This window comes from Bradysia coprophila, unplaced genomic scaffold (assembly GCF_014529535.1).
Source record: "Bradysia coprophila strain Holo2 unplaced genomic scaffold, BU_Bcop_v1 contig_145, whole genome shotgun sequence".
Lineage (NCBI taxonomy): Eukaryota > Metazoa > Arthropoda > Insecta > Diptera > Sciaridae > Bradysia > Bradysia coprophila.
The window spans coordinates 494,810-513,991 of NW_023503416.1; positions in this window are offsets into that span (position 1 = coordinate 494,810).

Sequence of the window (19,182 nt, forward strand, 5' to 3'; positions counted from 1 at the left end):
CAGAATTTAATCAGTTGATGTAACCTTACCTTTAATTTTTTTCAAATGAAAAATCAAAAACTATCCGACTTTATTATTCACTGTATTCACTTCGCTGTTTCAACAACTTATGTTTGCGATTCTCTCTCAAAAGTTCATAATAAACAAATGTTGGAATTGCTAGCATGATGACATACAGAATTCTGTGGCGTCATAAATGTTTGAACGCTTGCGCTCTGCGATTTTTTCTGACTCTCTGAGTAAATTCTATGAATTAAAATGGTCAACATGTTTGGTATGGAGTGAAACATCTGTTTTGCAAGTTTGAATACCAACCTATATATACGCGCGAATTGTATGTTTATGTTATAATGTGAGCTCAGTGATGCAAATACTTCGTGCATTGTGAAATGTTGAGCTTTCATGTTTATGGAGCTTTTGTTGCATTTTTTAGGAAACGGAAACGTAAACGACATTGTCAGGTCCGAATTGGGAGTAGTGGGAGATCAGGCTGTCGCTTTAGAGATCGTCCGAACGGCCGTCAGGTAGTCAGTACGGCCCTGGTCATTGTTGAGTACGTTTTAAAAAGCTTTTCTTTTGAAAGTAAACTTGATTATTCGAATTACAAAAATAATAAATTTTTACTTTAAAATGCTCAGTTTTGTGTTTTGATCCAATGATAAATTCAATTTGTAAAAATAAAGAAGTACAGTGAACGACATCTCAAATGTCTCACTGCCAAATTTTTCTGAGAATTTTATTGTGTCATTGCAAATTCACAATGACATTCTCTGAAAAAAATGACAGTGAGACATTTGAGATGTCGTTCACTGTATTATTGTAAAATATAAATTTATTGCAGCCATTGTAACCCGTAACAACCCATCATTTTCTAATATAGACGACAATTTTCTTAGCGACTATTTTAAGGAATCAACTCTCCAAATTTTCAAAAAAAAATTCTACTTTTTACCGTATTTTCCTAATCATTTTTCGGATATTAGAAAAAAAAATTTAGGAAAACCGGGAAAATGTATGAAAAATTGGTAAAAAATGGAAAAACTGTTTACCAGAAAAAGTCCCTGATTTTCCACCAATATAAAGCCTACCTGTGCAAAACTAAAACCAGAAAAGATCGAAGTGTTTTTCTAACTACATAATATCGTATCGTATGTACAATGTACATGTCCCCTTTCTGCATTTAGCAAGATTGATAGGTAGTCGTATTTGTAGACTTCATATTTCTAAAAAAATTGAGAGAATTCTCCAAACTTTCGGTATTTAGTTTCACTTAACGTTGAGTGCTTTTGAAAATAAAAGCTCAACAAGAAAAGAAAATTTCACAAAAGATGTCGCCACCAACACCACAATTGAATCCGAAAACATTGAAAATACCATATTTGTGTTGCCGGAAGCCCATAAAATATTCCAAAATGTATATATTCTCGTTCCATACCACACAACGTACTGATTATTTATGTCTAGACGACTGGCAGCACCATTATAAAATACTCCCAAGAGGAACGAGAAACTAATGAAAATGGAATTGACTTCGATTAATTTCTCTAATAAAAAAAAATATGAAGAAAATCCCTAACCATACGGATAATTATATAGTTTCCAATGGGCGAATGCAATCAATTAAAAATCGATGTCCGTCCTTTGTTAATAAATTAATTAAATTGCATTTTCATATAATTTTCATTGGAAATTAACGGTGATGTGAGCAATTTTTTTTTATTCTCTCGTATTTATTAAATAAATAAAATTATTTTTCTCATGTTTTACGTTTTAATATGTCTTTCGTCTTTTAGTTTTGTAATCATGTAGTATATCTATATACATAATACCAAATAATACCATCCAATAGGGCCCTAGAGCGATTTTTTTTGAAATGTTCTATTATTAAAATGTTTATGGTTGTTGTTTTCTTTCTGTTTTGTATATATAAATATCTATGTGCGATTACTTATATGACTTATATTTACGTGCGAGTGCCTATATTTATTGCTATGGTTTAGTTTATTCAGAGGAGATGGATATGTGTGTGGCATGTGCATACTAAAATATCTGACTGGCCTTAGCACAGATACATATGTTCGGATAATGTGCGTTAGCTGACTGTGTGTGGTCTTCGATTTACTTATTGGGTGGTCTTATTTATTCGATGTGTGTGGTCCTCTGGCTGGTCCCTACTTTGCTGCCTCTTTTCTTCTTCGGTGTCTTTTTTTCCTTATACATTTTTCATATATTATTTTTATTGTTGTTGTTGTTGTTGTTGGAAATTTTTGGTTGTATGTTTGCCATATATTTTTGCCTTTCTGCTGCTGCTGAATTGTTGGACTTTAGTGATGAATTTCGCTTTAGTCGTAAAACGTTTTATTGTTTAGATGTTTTTTTTTCCTTCTCTCGTTTCGTTTCGCATTTGGCTATATTATTGTTTACTTCAAATTTTACACAGATATGCTCCCCCTTGTAACCAGTTACGTTTTAGGGGAGTGCATCACACAGAATAATTTTATTTGCTCAAAAGAGGTTCGTTTTGTGTATATTTGTTTTTCAAATATTTTATGTTTGTTTTTTAATGTTTATTGGATTTTGCGTAATTTGCTGTTTATTCTGGCATTCGTTTTAAAATGCTTCTTTATAAATTGTTTTTCTCGATGTAAAATAACGTTTTTTATTATTATTAAACATTGTGTGTATATGTGGACATGGATTGTTATTTGCAGATTTGTATGTAAATTTAATTAATGGGAGAACATTTGCTCGGTATAACGTTGTAAAGGGGCTTATTTAGCGGCACTAATTTATGTTTCATTTAAAGAGAGAGAAAAAATAGATTTTTGACGACCACTAACGAAGCTTTTCATTAAGAAGACCACATAGCAAGGCATCAATTGTTGATTGACATAAAGATTCCCAAAAAATCATCCAACATTTTACTTTCACTTGTAGCATCTTTAATAGTGACACACAATTTCGTCTATTTTCAATTCAACAAATCAATCAGATATATTGTCTAGATTCAGACAATAAGCTATGTATTAGTTCTCTAGTAAATCATTGCCATTTTCAACGGGACAATTACCATTGGTACAGCAATTTGAACAAATAAATGATCTTAGGGTTTATTTCTTAACATAACTAATGCTGTAAGTAAATTGATATGTTTAAGAATTGAAGCTTTATTATAAGATAACGTTCGTGTAAAGTAGTGTACCAAAGCTGTGTCATCTCATATCGGCATTGACGATGAAAGAGAAATTCAATTATATGACCATTTCATCTGTTGACGACAGCAAGAACAAAAATTAGCGATGAACACTGGTTAGTACCGTCTTATATAGCAAAATATGATGTAAAAACTAATGAAGTACAAGAATTTGTATTGAACTGTCGACCGCCTGTGAAATGTTAAAAGCCCAAAAATATTTTGGTAGTGTCTGGGTTATTGGTTTTGTATTACGAACCATTACAGAAAGTACGACCAAAATGTATGGAGAAAGTTTTTAAAACTTATGCAGCTCACGCTGTGGTTGGTCTTGCCTTTTCCCTAAATACAGTGTTTTTTTACACACCGTGATAAGCACAGATGAGATAATGGAAAATTTTATAGTGCGACGAGCAAGCGGAACATAAGTCAATAGTTCCAACTTCCAACACAGTAGTATTAAGAAAAACTATCAATCAAAAGGAATTGCAACAGTGGATTTTGTCGATTCGAGGATCTCCAGATTCGATTGCATCACGAATGCTTTGAGGAAAAGGCGTAAAATAATTACTTCCAATATAATGTCCTTTGCCGTCCCATTTATATCCTCGTTCTTTGTCTCCTCACCAATTACACAGCAATCAAACTCAGTTTTTAAACTACTTAAAATCAGAAATAATTTGAAAGTGTTTTTAGTGGAAGGATAATAGTAGTGTTTGTTACGAGCCCGTGCAAGATTTTTTATTGGAACGTTTTTCAGTCGATCCCCCATATCCCGCATATACCAACGATTTAAAGTTTCTTTACTATAAATTTTCAAGAATTTGTTTGAAAGTTAATCTTTCAATTGATTTCATTCAATTTGCCACGCTATCTTTACTAATGGGGCATTTGAAAGGTGACCTTATCGAAAACGAATTTCAATTTGGACAAAGGCTGAAAGTCGTTTTAAAATTAATCGAATTAATTTGAGACTTAAATTTATCTTCACAACAGACACGGCAATATTTCTTTACCGAATCGCAGACTGTACATTTGCACAATGAAGAATTAAAAATTTAGTTTTTAAATTCTCACATGATTTCCTTATTTGAGGCTAAAATAGTTTCTGAGAATTTACTGCATCTCCTGCTTCGAGCGAAAATACTATTTTCTGTCAAGGACTTAAATAAAATCATTTCTTACAGTCTCGGAATTATAAGAAGTAACAATTACAATCATATCGACGCTATTCATTCCACATGTATTACTAAAACGTAACGACGTAACTTCATTTACTTTACTAGTGAGGTAATAGTGTGTTACGTCACTGTTTGTAAATATTTGTTTAGGCAAGTGTGAGGTTTGTGGAGCGAGCCGAAGGCGAGGTAGAGAGCCTTTGCTGAATGTGAAATGATTTTATCTTTTTAATAATATTGGAACAAACGTAATTCTATTCTCATAGATGTTATCGTCAACGGCGTGAAGTAAAGATTTCTAGCTAATATTGATTTATACAACAATTTAGATTAATAAAAAATCTACAAGTAGAGAAAAGTAAAAGTCTAAATGCTAATTTGAGAGTTGTTGTGGTTTGTAATAACTTGTATGTTAAACAAATGAAAATCTAGATTTTAATTTTCTGAATTTTCTTTTGTATACACGCTCGTAACAATAATGAGATACTAAAATAAACATAGCTAACGCCGACCCGTACGAAACGCCTATTCGTATGAAAAGCCTTTAGTGTGAAACTCTTTATATCTTTTACTTGATACTCTTCTCTGCTGAAAAACTTTAAAATCACTTACATTATCCATTCTTTGCCTTGTCATACAAATGGTCAAACAAATAAATTGCCCTAGGCAATATCGACAGCCCCTTACGAAGTAAAATTTTATACATTCCTATTTAAACAGCTATTATGGCGCCATAATTACCTATGAATAAACATTTCACAGATGAATATGCTATTATATAGCTCTATATGCCTGTATATAGCTGTATATAGTTATATATAGATGTTCATATATGGAATGTCTGAAACACCCTACACATAACCAATTCCTTCTATGTTACAGAAACTCTCTAAGTACCATTTTTCCCGAGATATTTCAATTTTACTAAAATCCAATATGGCCGCCGGCAGCCATTTTGTTTGAAGACCGGAAATAGCACTGACGCTTTACATTCGTTAATACCTTTCGAACAAAAAAAAATTCATGACCTTCGGTCAAAATTTGCTCGAGATATTAACAAAATACTCAATGTTTACTGTACGGCCGAGTAGCCAGATAAGAGCTCACTCCAAGTGACCTAGCTCACGCTCCGGTGAACCTTTTTTTTACTTGATTGGTACAGCCAATACCTATCTAATAAAGCGAAAATTTGGGTGCCCTACAAGCAAAAACTGCTTGGCGCCCTGTACCAAGGGGTCACACCAAGGGGTCAAAATAGCTGTCAATTCGCGGGGCGAAAGCTTTCGCTTTCGCCCCTTGAATTGACATTTCTTTACTTGCGGTCCTCTTAGCAAGCATACAAAACTTAATACGTAACTCTTTCGGCCTACTCATCTTCGAACTTAGCGTTAGCCTGTCTTTTGACATTTACAAACGGGGAAAAAAAGAATTTTCAAAATCGGATGCATTTTACTCAAGTTAGAGAACCCCTTACTTAGAGAGTCCAATTCGACGTGTTACAAACGTATGCGTAAACCTATAAGACCCCAATACTTCGTACGGGTCAAAAATTCTAGATTTTCATTTGTTATACAAATTTTAAGTGGAATAATTTACAAACCACAACAACTACCAAAATATAAAACATGTCGAATTTCACATTTATACTGAACATTAGGCGATACTTCAACAAAAGAAGTAACAGATTTACTGATTCGATTTCAACTTTTTTATTAAATGATTCCGGATTCCGACCTTCCGCGATTCACCTTCTGAGCATTATAAGCTTTTTTAAAAAATTTCGAGCTCAATGAGGTAGCTGGATTATAGATCCAACCAAAAAAAATCTGCAGATGCTTTTACAGTTTTCACTCTGCGCCGAGTCTAGATGGTCCATTACGACATGCAAAAAAAGTCTTGTTTGCAATTTAAAAAAGTTAATCAGCAATTGTTTCAATTTATATGATAGTCGCATCATGCCTATGAATGATTTGTTTTTGTTTAAAGAAACGCTGTTTCGTAGCTTAGCAATCGATTTTATTCCAACTTCTGGCCTCTCTAAAAAACAACTGTTTGCTGCTGTGTAAATTTAGAACTCACCTTTCTGAAAATTTCTAAAATAAAAATTTACGTTTTTCATTTCTTCTGAATTTCGTTTTTTTTACTAATACTGTAAGGAAATGTTTTCTCGAAAATAATAAAACTTTTGACTCTATTAATCACAACAAAATTTAGAATAACTCATTTAACGTGTTAATGCGAAGTTTCTCGCAAACGTAAAAAAAAACATCCATTCGTGAGTGTAGGATAGGATACATCGATGTATGTGGTCAATTATACGAAGTAGAAAAAAGTTATATTACCCATTTTATGGCACCACTCGTATCGTAGTAAAAACGGAATGACCCAACACCCAATCTTTTCTCTCTGGCATAAATATTATATTTTTCCAACAAAGTCAGAAAAATTTGAAATTCAAAGATTCAATTCCGAGAAGATTATAAGAAAGAAAAAATAAAACATTTTGACGTTGTAATTTATGATTTTATGGTTATATTGTAGATTCGTTTAAGTTTACTGCACAATTTTCAATTTTATTATATTATCATAATAATTATGATTTGAGAAAGACGGAGAGAAAGAGAGAGAGAGAGATAGCAAGAGACAAGACGAAGAAAACGAAAAATTGTACACATTTACGGTGAATCAGAAAACATTAAATATTTTTTTAGCTAATAAATTCTCTGTTTGAAGGTGTTCTGCGGAAATATGTTGGGATTTTATAGGGTTGCCATTTTTGAAAATTCGAAAAGAGGACATTTTGTACGAAAAAAGAGGACAAAAAGAGGACGCCTTTTAATTCGAAAAAGAGGACGAAAAGAGGACAAATATAGAGTCTTAGCTCTTTTATTATTCTATGTGGACCAATAGATATTCAAATAATTAGTGAGAAAAGTTAAAATTAAAATTTCATTTGGTTTGAGGCGAATCCGAGGTTTCAGTACCTACCATTTGTAAACATGACCTTTTTTTCCTTTTTTTTATAAAAACCTTCATATTCTTCCTTATTTTCCAGAAAAGTGATTCTTTTACTTTTTTTGCTAACTTTACTTGGAGTTCTTGAACTGTAAGCTACAAACATGCACTTATCTCAGAAGAAATTCATAAGTTTTTGTCGATACTCCATTTTTGTTTCGAAGTGAAAATCTAAAAAATAAGAAACGTGTTTCTTAATAATTTACAAATCTAGGCCTGTTCAGGCACATTTTCTGAAATCTGACTGTTTCTAAAACCTTTCCGTTTCTCACGAATTTCCTACAATCTGCCTATTTCACACCAATTTAGTTGCATTTTTAAATTGCTGCTAGAATATGACTCGATTTCAACTTAATTTCGTTTTTTAATACTCCTTATTTTATGCATATAAAAACATAAAAATTCCCAATCATAATGCTAAAGCTTCCTTAATTCCTAAATATGGAGTCGAATTTTTCTACTATCGAACTTTCGAACTATATCATTCGAATGCTGTAGAAACTATGTAGCTTTAGAAATAGCTGCGCAGCGAATTTTTTTCCGTAAAATTTGACCACATCTGTTAATTTTGCTAAAATTTAACAATATTTTAGAAAAAAGAGGACGTTGTGTGAAAAAAGTGATGTTCTTAGAATTTTTACAAAAAAGAAGAATTAGACGAAAAAAGAGGACATGTCCTCTAAAAAGAGGACGAATGGCAACCCTAGATTTTATTATTATTTTTGTGCTCGTCGATGATATTAAATTCGATTCGATACACAAAAACATATTTGTTTAAAAAAAAGAGGTTCAACTAATTGAATAATAATTTGAATGATTTTTATATGGATTTAATTCAAGAAATAAAATTTCAAGAAAAAAAAGGAAAAAAGAAAAAAGTATGGGAGGTAGAACAGAAAGAAAAAAAATCCGTGGTCAAAATCAAAATATCGGTTGTTTGATTTATCATTTTAATGATACAGTCAACTGCGTGTGGACTGTATTTGTGGAGGTATATTGAAAACTGGCTTAAGCGAGACGGTTATAAGTCTGTTGTATTTCGTTTTTTTTTATTTGATTGGTTGTAGGTACAACGATTTTTTTTTTATCCTCTCTTGAAGACCACCAACATCACTTATAGATTTTAAATGACTTGAAGCGTTGAAAAATAGACTAAATTGTTATAAAAAAAAGATCAATTAAGTCATGCAAGAAAAGGTAATCATTATTGGTTAACTGGTATGTAAGATGATGGAGGTTTTTACAATTGAGCTATAAGATTAATGTTTCGTAGACGTCACTTTTGATATTTTTTGAATAAAATATCTGATTGCATTTTGTATATCCAGTTTAATGACACTCCATCAGGGGGAGAGAGTGGAAATTGATGATTTCAATACAGAAACTTTTTTTTTTTTGAGGTGAGCTTTGAACCCAAAAGGTGTTTTTGATTAATAATAAATTGTGATTAGGTAAATTTCATACGGTCAAAAGTCATTAATTTTATGGACCATGGACTGACAAAAATACGAAAGAGTTAAATGCCAAGTAATGCTTGGAGCGACGAACCTTCAATGATTTGCAATAACTGAATCATTGTTATACATTTTGTTTACTGAGAAGAGCAGTTTGTTGTGATTATGGTTTCCATAATTTGATGTGCTCGATGCTTCTGTTTGAACCTCACGAATGTATCATTCTTATTTATAATATTGACATGCAAGATGCCAGCTGACCTTGAGAAAGTACGTTCTTTCTAAAATTAAAGCATCTGTTATCGACAACGACGATAATAATAAGAAGTTAACTCTGGTGGTCTCTTATATAGCAAAACGTATAGTGAAACTAAAGAAGTACAAGATTTTACCACTTTACGTGATACTTTAAACGAAAGAAGTAACAGAGTTATTACAGTATTTGAATCTTAGGAGCAGACTATAATTACTAGTGAGAACAGTTTCCTATTTCAAATTTTCAAGTTTTAATTGTAAAGAACGTGGCGTCAAAGTATTAAGTTTTGTATACTACCATATAACAGTTATAATAACACTTATGTTTTTCCTCCTGATGTTTACAAAATCTGCTACTTCCTTAGTCCAAACACAAATAGTGCTATATAAGAAACCAATGCGCATCCAATCATTGCTTATTTTTTGTCATCGTTGTCAAAGACATATTAATAAATTATGTTTTTGAGATTTATTGTTTTGATTCTTGGTGACACATCAATTAAATCATTTTCTGATAAAATTAGAACTCTTAATCAATTGATTTAATAGTATTTTACATAATTAGGGATGAAAAGTAGAGTTTTCGTGTGAATTTTGTTGATCCGAGGCGAAGCCGAGGTCAATAAACACACGAAAACGAGACTTTTCATTTTTATCTCGAGTTATGTAATGGATTTTACATGCTGAGGGCTTCGAAAGAAGTGCTTGAAACATGAAAAGTACGGTTTTCGACGCATGTAGCATGTAAATGCTATTAAATCACTCTGCAAATATGTCTCATCGTTGTTGGAGTGGCTATGCAGTCAGGTTTATTGAAAATTTTGACTGGTGGCATAGCACTGCTTCTAGCAATAACGTTGAAAATATATAATGAGACTAATTAAATCACAGTGGCTCTATGTTTTTTTTTTTAAAGATAGATGACTTGTTTTCGTTGCATGAGTTAAAAGCCTCAAAATATGATTCTGTGCTAATGCTCTAAGCAGTGCTATGGTACATACATCCATACAATACTGATTACATTTTCATATTTGGCACCAAAATTTTTGGAATTGGTACACCAAAAAATGGACAATTATCACTAAATTTTTAGACCCGTACGAAGTACTGGGGTCTTATAGGTTTACGCATACGTTTGTAACACGTCGAATTGGACTCCCTGAGTAAGGGGAAACCTATTGTGGTTGTCTAGAGATGCCAAATCCGCGAAAAAAAAAACGTCCGTCTGTCCGTCTGTCTGTCTGCACGATAACTTGAGTAAAACGCATCCGATTTTGAAAATTCTTTTTTTTCCCGTTTGGTAATGTCAAAAGACAGGCTAAGTTCGAAGATGAGTGATTTTGGATTGACCCCTCCCGAGCTGTGGCCCAATAAGTGCTTTACGGTTTTTCGAAGATATCTCCGGACATTTAAACGTTAAACTTGTAAGTGATACGTCAAATAAAAGGTATTTACAATACCGATCGACAAAAAAAAAGTATATGGAAATCGGATGACCGACTCGTGAGTTAGACCCCTTGGTGTGGAACAGGCACAGGGCGGCAAGCAGTTTTTGCTTGTAGGTCGGCCACATTTGAACATATTTCGTCTGTTTTAGCTTTATTAGATAGGTATTGACCGTACCAATCAGGGAAAAAATTTTTTATGAAATTATGTTCTCCGGAGCGTGAGCTAGGTCTCTTGGAGTGAGCTCTTATCTGGCTACTCGGAAGTACAGTGAACGTGGAGTATTTTGACAATATCTCGAGTAAATTTTGACCGAATTTCATGAATTTTTTTTTGTTTGAAAGGTATTAACGAATGTAAAGCGTCGGTACTATTTCCGGTCTCCTAACAAAATGGCTGCCGGCTGCCATATATAGCTCTATATGCCTGTATATAGCTCAATATAGCTGTATATAGGTATATATAGATGTCCATATATGGAATCCCTGAAACCCCTCACACTTAACACATTATTTCCATATTAACAGAAACTCTCTTAGTACCATTTTCCCCAAGATACTTCAATTTTACTAAAATCCAATATGGCCGCCGGCAGCCATTTTGTTAGGAAACCGAAAATAGTACCGACGCTTTACATTCGTTAATACCTTTCAAACAAAAAAAAATCATGAAATTCGGTCAAAATTTACTCGAGATATTGACAAAATACTCCACGTTCACTGTACGGCCGAGTAGCCAGATAAGAGCTCACTCCAAGAGACCTAGCTCACGCTCCGGAGAACATAATTTCATTTTTTTCCCTGATTGGTACGGTCAATACCTATCTAATAAAGCTAAAACGAACGAAATATGTTCAAATTTGGCCGACCTACAAGCAAAAACTGCTTGCCGCCCTGTGCCTGTTTCACACCAAGGGGTCTAACTCACAAGTCGGTCATCCGATTTCCATAAACTTTTTTTTTGTCGATCGGTATTGTAAATATCTTTCATTCGATGTATCATTTACGAGTATAGCGTTTAAATGTCCGGAGATATCTTCGAAAAACCGTAAAGCACTTATTGGGCCCCTGCTCAGGAGGGGTCGATCCAAAATCACTCATCTTCGAACTTAGCCTGTCTTTTGACATTACCAAACGGGGAAAAAAAGAATTTTCAAAATCGGATGCGTTTTACTCAAGTTATCGTGCAGACAGACAGACGGACGGACGGACGGACGGACAGACGGACATTTTTTTTCTTGCTGATTTGGCATCTCTGGACAACCACAATAGGTTTCCCCTTACTCAGGGAGTCCAATTCGACGTGTTACAAACGTATGCGTAAACCTATAAGACCCCAGTACTTCGTACGGGTCTAAAAACATTTTCACTCGCCAAAAACATTTTTATGCATCAAGCGATACAAAAATGTCTACCTGTCTGAATGCTCCACGACCTAAATGGACAAAACAACTCACGCGTCAAATAACGGATGAGAATAAAGAAAAAATAATCATGCGCTCCTCCTAACTGTTACTCAGCAGTCGGGCTCCTCGAGAGACCATCCTTAATGGTAACCATATTATGATCTGCTCTAAACTGTCCTGATAAATAAAATTTGCAAATACCAATTCTAAGAACCAAAGATATATTTAAGTTTCATCGGTTGGGTCAATCAATTAATTTGTTTTATTTAACATCATCAGACTGCCAGCTATTTGCAGAACTTTTTAGACCCGTACGAAGTACTGGGGTCTTATAGGTTTACGCATACGTTTGTAACACGTCGAATTGGACTCCCTGAGTAAGGGGAAACCTATTGTGGTTGTCCAGAGATGCCAAATCAGCAAGAAAAAAATGTCCGTCTGTCCGTCCGTCCGTCTGTCTGTCTGCACGATAACTTGAGTAAAACGCATCCGATTTTGAAAATTCTTTTTTTTCCCCGTTTGGTAATGTCAAAAGACAGGCTAAGTTCGAAGATGAGTGATTTTGGATCGACCCCTCCTGAGCTGGGGCCCAATAAGTGCTTTACGGTTTTTCGAAGATATCTCCGGACATTTAAACGCTATACTCGTAAATGATACATCGAATGAAAGATATTTACAATACCGATCGACAAAAAAAAAGTTTATGGAAATCGGATGACCGACTTGTGAGTTAGACCCCTTGGTGTGAAACAGGCACAGGGTTTTTGCTTGTAGTTCGGCCAAATTTGAACATATTTCGTTCGTTTTAGCTTTATTAGATAGGTATTGACCGTACCAATCAGGGAAAAAAAAGTTTATGAAATTATGTTCTCCGGAGCGTGAGCTAGGTCTCTTGGAGTGAGCTCTTATCTGGCTACTCGGCCGTACAGTGAACGTGGAGTATTTTGTCAATATCTCGAGTAAATTTTGACCGAATTTCATGATTTTTTTTTTGTTTGAAAGGTATTAACGAATGTAAAGCGTCGGTACTATTTCCGGTCTCCTAACAAAATGGCTGCCGGCGGCCATATTGGATTTTAGTAAAATTGAAGTATCTTGGGGAAAATGGTACTAAGAGAGTTTCTGTTAACATGGAAATAATGTGTTAAGTGTAAGGGGTTTCAGGGATTCCATATATGGACATCTATATATACCTATATACAGCTATATTGAGCTATATACAGGCATATAGAGCTATATAATAGCATATTCCTCTGTGAAATGTTTATTTACAGTGAAATATAGGTAAATATAGCGGTATATAGCTGTTTAAATAGGAATTTATGAAATTTGACTTCGTACGGGGCTGTCTATATTGCCTCCGGCAATTTAATTGTATATGATAACAAGGCAAAGAGTGGATAATGTAAGTGATTTAAAAGGAAGAATAGTTTTTCAGCAGAGAAGAAAATGAAGTAAGAGAAATGAAGAGTTTCACATTAAAGGCTTTTGATACGAATAGGTGTTTCGTACGGGTCGGCGTTAGCTATGTTTGGGTTTAATTACTGTGCAAGGATAGAAAAGTGAAATTCGACATGTTTTCTGATTTCGGAATTGTTATGATGGTTTGTAAATTATTACCCGAAAAGTTTGTTTAACAAATAAAAATGAAAATCTAGAATTTCATTTGTTCAACCAACTTCAAGCAAAGGTGATCATATTCGACAACTGCCAAACAGAGTACTATTTTGAATGAAATAGGTTTTTTTTCCAGGGTGTTACAGCTGTGTGACACACTGACAAGTTTCAATACACAATTTATTTATTTATTAATTCATCGACTGCTATTTATATTAAGCTTAAATTATAAAAGTAAACATTTGAACAATATTATAATCACGACAGATTAACGTAACCCAGGCAAGATCAGTTTATTTTGACGAAGGACCTAAATTTGGTGCACAACGCTTACTAACACAAATGCATGAAACGAATTCGTAAACGATTAAAACAAGATTTACGTCCCTACTTTGAATGTATTTTCGTCTTCTGGTTTACTCTATCGTGATATAATTCAAACCGCATACTGCAATATGCTTAGACAGGGCAAGTCGTGCGAGCGGGAAGCACAACGGAACGAATGCCGGGTTCATACATCCAAACAATCAATCTTCAGTAGCACCAAAAACCGGTTAAATATCCTCGTCATTAGGCATGTGCGATAATTATAATGATTATCGATAATTATCGACTTTTTTTATCGATTAAATTATCGATAACGATATGATTAATCGATTATCGATAATTTCTTTCGATTGATATTATCGATAATTTTGAACGTCTCCCATCCCTACTTAAAGTGCGAAGTGTAACGGCAAGTAAGTAAACCCGGCGCATCAATTCTGCCCCAACGAAATTCTTGTGGAATAAATTAAAAAAACAAGTGAGAAAATCAATAGAACATAAATATTATGATTAGGCATCCGATGACCGTTTAGCCATAAGCCATAAAGCGAAAATCAAATTTTAAATGAACCATCACAGACAATCGATGCAAATGATTTCGTATTGGTTATTATGTCTTTACCTAAATGTAAATTTTTTGTGATATAAAAGTAATTGATCTGATCATTTAATTTCACAGAATTGGCTGAACAAACGAACCACACAACGATATCACTCACACTTGCTAAACGATCTTTTTTTTTACATTCATTGACAATAATATCTTAATTCAGCTGCTTTAAGACCGGGGAGAATGCATCCTGCTTCCTGTTATAATTTTATATAGCAATTTACGACTTTTGTTATTATTTCATTACATGTTTTTACGTGGTTTTTATTTCGATTATTTCTTATGTGATGCTGGCTGGTGGAGTTATATAGCCTAACATTTCGAGTGCGACTGGTAGAACGAATAAAGGAAAGAGAATGTCCAAAGATAACTCGAAAATTCGAAAACAGCACTAGCAGACACAACAAATACACAACATTGTTTTTCTTTAATTTTTTTTTTCGTCATTGAATCTTTTATTCCTGAAATTAATTCATTTTAAAGTTAACATACAACAATGACTTTCAGTGTAATCGTCTTCTCGGTATTTATTTCAATAAATCTCTTTTTTAAGACACCCAAAAAAAAGAACTAAACCTGCAGCAGAACAATTTAATTTCGTTACTTAAACTCTATAAGTCGGAACACCATATCAAATAATGATATTACTTTTGGTGTATAATATCAGTTTACGTTCTCCACTCCGGAATATATATGTTATAATATCTACCTTTTATCTATTCTTATACCTAAAAACATTTCACAAAAAAAAAAAATTATAAATAAACGTTCAATACGCTTCGGACCTATGAAGATGTGTAGCTGTAACATTTATTATATTTATACATGAAGAGAGGAAACAACGTTGTATTTAGTCATGCTAGGTCATTTTGTAATAATTTCGCCTTTGATGTCAGCCGCCATCCAGTGCGCTTAAGGCTACCGCGCATGCGGTATATAGACATTACATTATATGACATTTACATAGAGCCCCGATCTGGAGAGGAGAATAAAACTTTCTCAAGAAATAATTGAGATATTTAGGAAAATGAACGGTTTGATTTGGATTTTTTTTAAACTTTATTTTTGTTGTTGTTGTTGTTGGTTTTTTTTTTACTTCGTTCGAAGGTGAATTGTTACATTCAATGTAATCGTTTCGTACACAAGAAAACTCCAATGTGTTTTTGAATATACATTCTGCTCTCTTCCAGGTAAATAAGATAATATACACAAGGCAGACGCATTGAAAGCAAACGAAACAACAAATTTGTTTGTTTTTTTCTTTATTCCAGTCTCTGGTTCGGTTGGGCAATTGGTGAGCCGGCAAAAAAAGAATCCAGTAAAAAAAGATGCGATAAATCAAATTGTTTTAAAAATTTGTGTTGCCGTGAAATTATATTTTCTGTTTGTTCGATGGAAATATAAGATATACGACCAACCATACTGGTTGGTTATTCAATATTACTTATAAGTCAAGGCTTCAATTTAAAACGTATTAAATTAACATAATAGTGTTGTTTTGGCGGAATTTTCAGTATGCCAAACGATAAATTTGCGTCTGCATTTTTAGTTGAAGCCAAAAGATGGAATGCTTACAGTAGGAAATAAGTCAAGTAAATTTTTTCTAAAAAAAAAAACGAATTAACAAAGGAAGAAAGGCTCGACTCGCCAATTTGCTTAACCTTTATTTTCTCCTTTTTTATTTTAATTTTAATTTTCTGTTGTTCAACTCTTTACAATCAATTTTTCGAATTAAAATTGACGTGGAATTTTCACTTAACGGTGAAAGTAAAATCAAATTCAAAATTGAAAAGAGAATTAAAGTCTGTGCCACAATTTATAGTCCATTCCACGGCAATGTGCTGAACAATGTATATCGTGGCTGTGTTTTATATCGCATTCTTAGCAGTTCTAATCATCGACTAAATTATATCATAAATATTTAAAAAGCTCTTAAATAAGAGTAAATAATATGCAAGTTAATAGCGCATGCATTCATGTTAACGTTGAAATCATTTTTTGGAATTTCCAACGTTTCTTCTGAAAGAGTCTACCTGTAGTCGTTTCGTTTGGATTATTTCCATGATTGAGATAATTATCTTCAATTACCAACTTGTATCAGCTCCGTTGGTAGTCGCCTGTAATGTCTAAATATTTGAAAAAGTAATAACAACATCGAACGCGAGATAAGACCCCAGACATTGAAAGTTATTGCAAATGATGAAGAAGACAATTTTAATCTTAGAAATTATACACCGTAAGAAGTGCCATGCAATAGGTAGAAACGAATGGTAATTGCTCCATAATTCCTTTACAGATTTTGCTTAATAGACATTTCAATATCCAATATCCGCAGTAATTTAATGTTGTCAATAGGTAGCAAAATCAGAGTGCAGTTCATTTAGAATATGTTGCTGATGCTGTATGCGTTTGAATGGTAAGACGCGAATAACGTTTCCATACTTTACACGTATTCAAATAAAGAGGAAACGAACAATATTAATTTGTAACATCCGATTTAGCATTTAACAATCTCAGCTACAAACTCTGATGCCTTACCGACAAAGACTGAAGTTTTTTTTTACGATGAATGATATGTAATTGAAGTTTCCCACAATCCTCACACTGGTCGATTGACTTATAAATCAAAGAATTTTAAAAGAAAAAAACCTATCGGCTTCCCTTTGTCAATTTCTAGTAAATTATACGATTCACGAACATACCAACAATTTCGCAAAACTTGTACCAATACCTGAGTTCTATTCACGCAACACACATATTCTACCTAACACATTGGTTAATTGATTTTTGTTGGAATAACACAAAAAAAAAGTCAAAAGAAGAAGATGATAGTTTCGGTAAAAAAAAATCTTTCCTTAAACCAACATAATCCAACTATAAAACGTTTTGTGCGAGACTACACGCATAAAATATCAATTCGATGAGGTCATAAAGAGCCCTAATTTATTGTAGAGACGAAGTATTGAAAACAACTTAAAGAATTCTTGTCATATTATGGGTACCTTGAACGTATATTATAACCATTTTCTGCTTATTGAATTATCAACGTAAATGGCCGGCAACATTAACTTGCCGACTAAGACATATTTAACAAAAATAATTTCGAGTCCTTTTCATGGTGGTAAAAGAGACTGATTTTTTGATTTCTCACTTAATGTCTCGTCCAAAACGGTATGGGTAGTCTTGTGTGGATCGTAGGTGAAGTAGAATATGCACTTTCCGCGCATTGGCTGTTGCTATAAAGGCAAGTCACTTTACATTCATAAACTGTGACGAATAACGACTGGAATAGCTCTATCATTGTCATGTCATTGCATAATAATTCGTCTTCAATTACAGCAAACTTATATGCAATTTATTTCATTAATAAAACATTTCTTTTAGCATTTATATTTACCTACAGGTTTTATTTGATGTAAAAAAAATGCAGTCCGGGTGGCTTTTACGGGTAACACCCACGTAATTTTGATGAGAATGGCGCAGAATGCATAATAGATTCATGTTGGACTTTGAAAAACAAATATGGTAAGGAATCAATCGAGTTGCTGGGACTGTGTAAACTGTTTGTTATGGTTGTTATGTGATGCGCTCCAAAAATGCGAAGAGAATAACGCCCTTCTAGTCATTGTAAAGTTATATAACTTGAAGTTCGAAATATGTTTTTTTGTTTTTACCGCCTAAAGAATTAACCTTTCACAGACAGCAGGCTTTATTAGTATAATGATCGAGTTTATTACTTCTTTTGATCTAAATGTTTGCAGCACATTGAAGCACAAGTTATTTACATGACAAGGGATAAAAAGTTGACAAGTGGAGTTTTCCTCTGAAGTTTGTTGATCTGAGGCGATCCGAGTTTTGTAGTGAATTTAACATCGTTATCCTTTAATGAAACATTTGAATAGAAGTTTTGTTGGCCCATTTTCTGAATTTATATTTTGGAGAGGGGCTTCAATCTAAAAATTTTAATAAACTTTCAGATCGTACAAAAATTGAAAAAAAAAAAAAATCGTCGGTAAACTCAACAATACAAAATGGAACGTTTTAATTTCAAATCAAAGATTTTATCACTATTGGTCCGAAAATTGAAACGAAAAAATTCTGGAAGATCGCAACCTTGGCTATTCATATTTTTACGTTAAATTTATGTTTATAATTGTCTTTTACATTTTTCCTGTTGATTATACGTTGAACTGACCTTCAACAAAATACTTAAATTACTTACCAGCTGATGATTTCGATTGTTTACCTTTCTCGCTTTCTCACCATTCGCCTGGTGTAAAGTAACTGCAACATGAAACAAACTATATAATCCCCTTTAGTGGGATATTGGTCATTTGTAATCACATTATCGGCCGTCAGGTAGCCAGCCCGACCCTGTATGTACTTCTAAATTAAGACGAAAGCAAGAAACGTTTTTTGTGTACCAGTCCATGTTTTTCTTGCTCTTAAAAAAAATTTAAAACATCTAGTTGAAACGATACTGCTGAATTTTAAGATCAATAGCTACTTAAAAGCCCTTGTGGCGTTGATTGAAGAAAATTTGTAAAATGCTTTTCGTTTATACAAAAAAAAAATATATCAAAAAGCTCTTCAGGAATCGCCCATAGTGCCAGTCCGGGTCCGATCACATTTAAGCGCTCGCCATCTGTGAAAGGGGTTCTAATAAATGAAATGCATTTTGG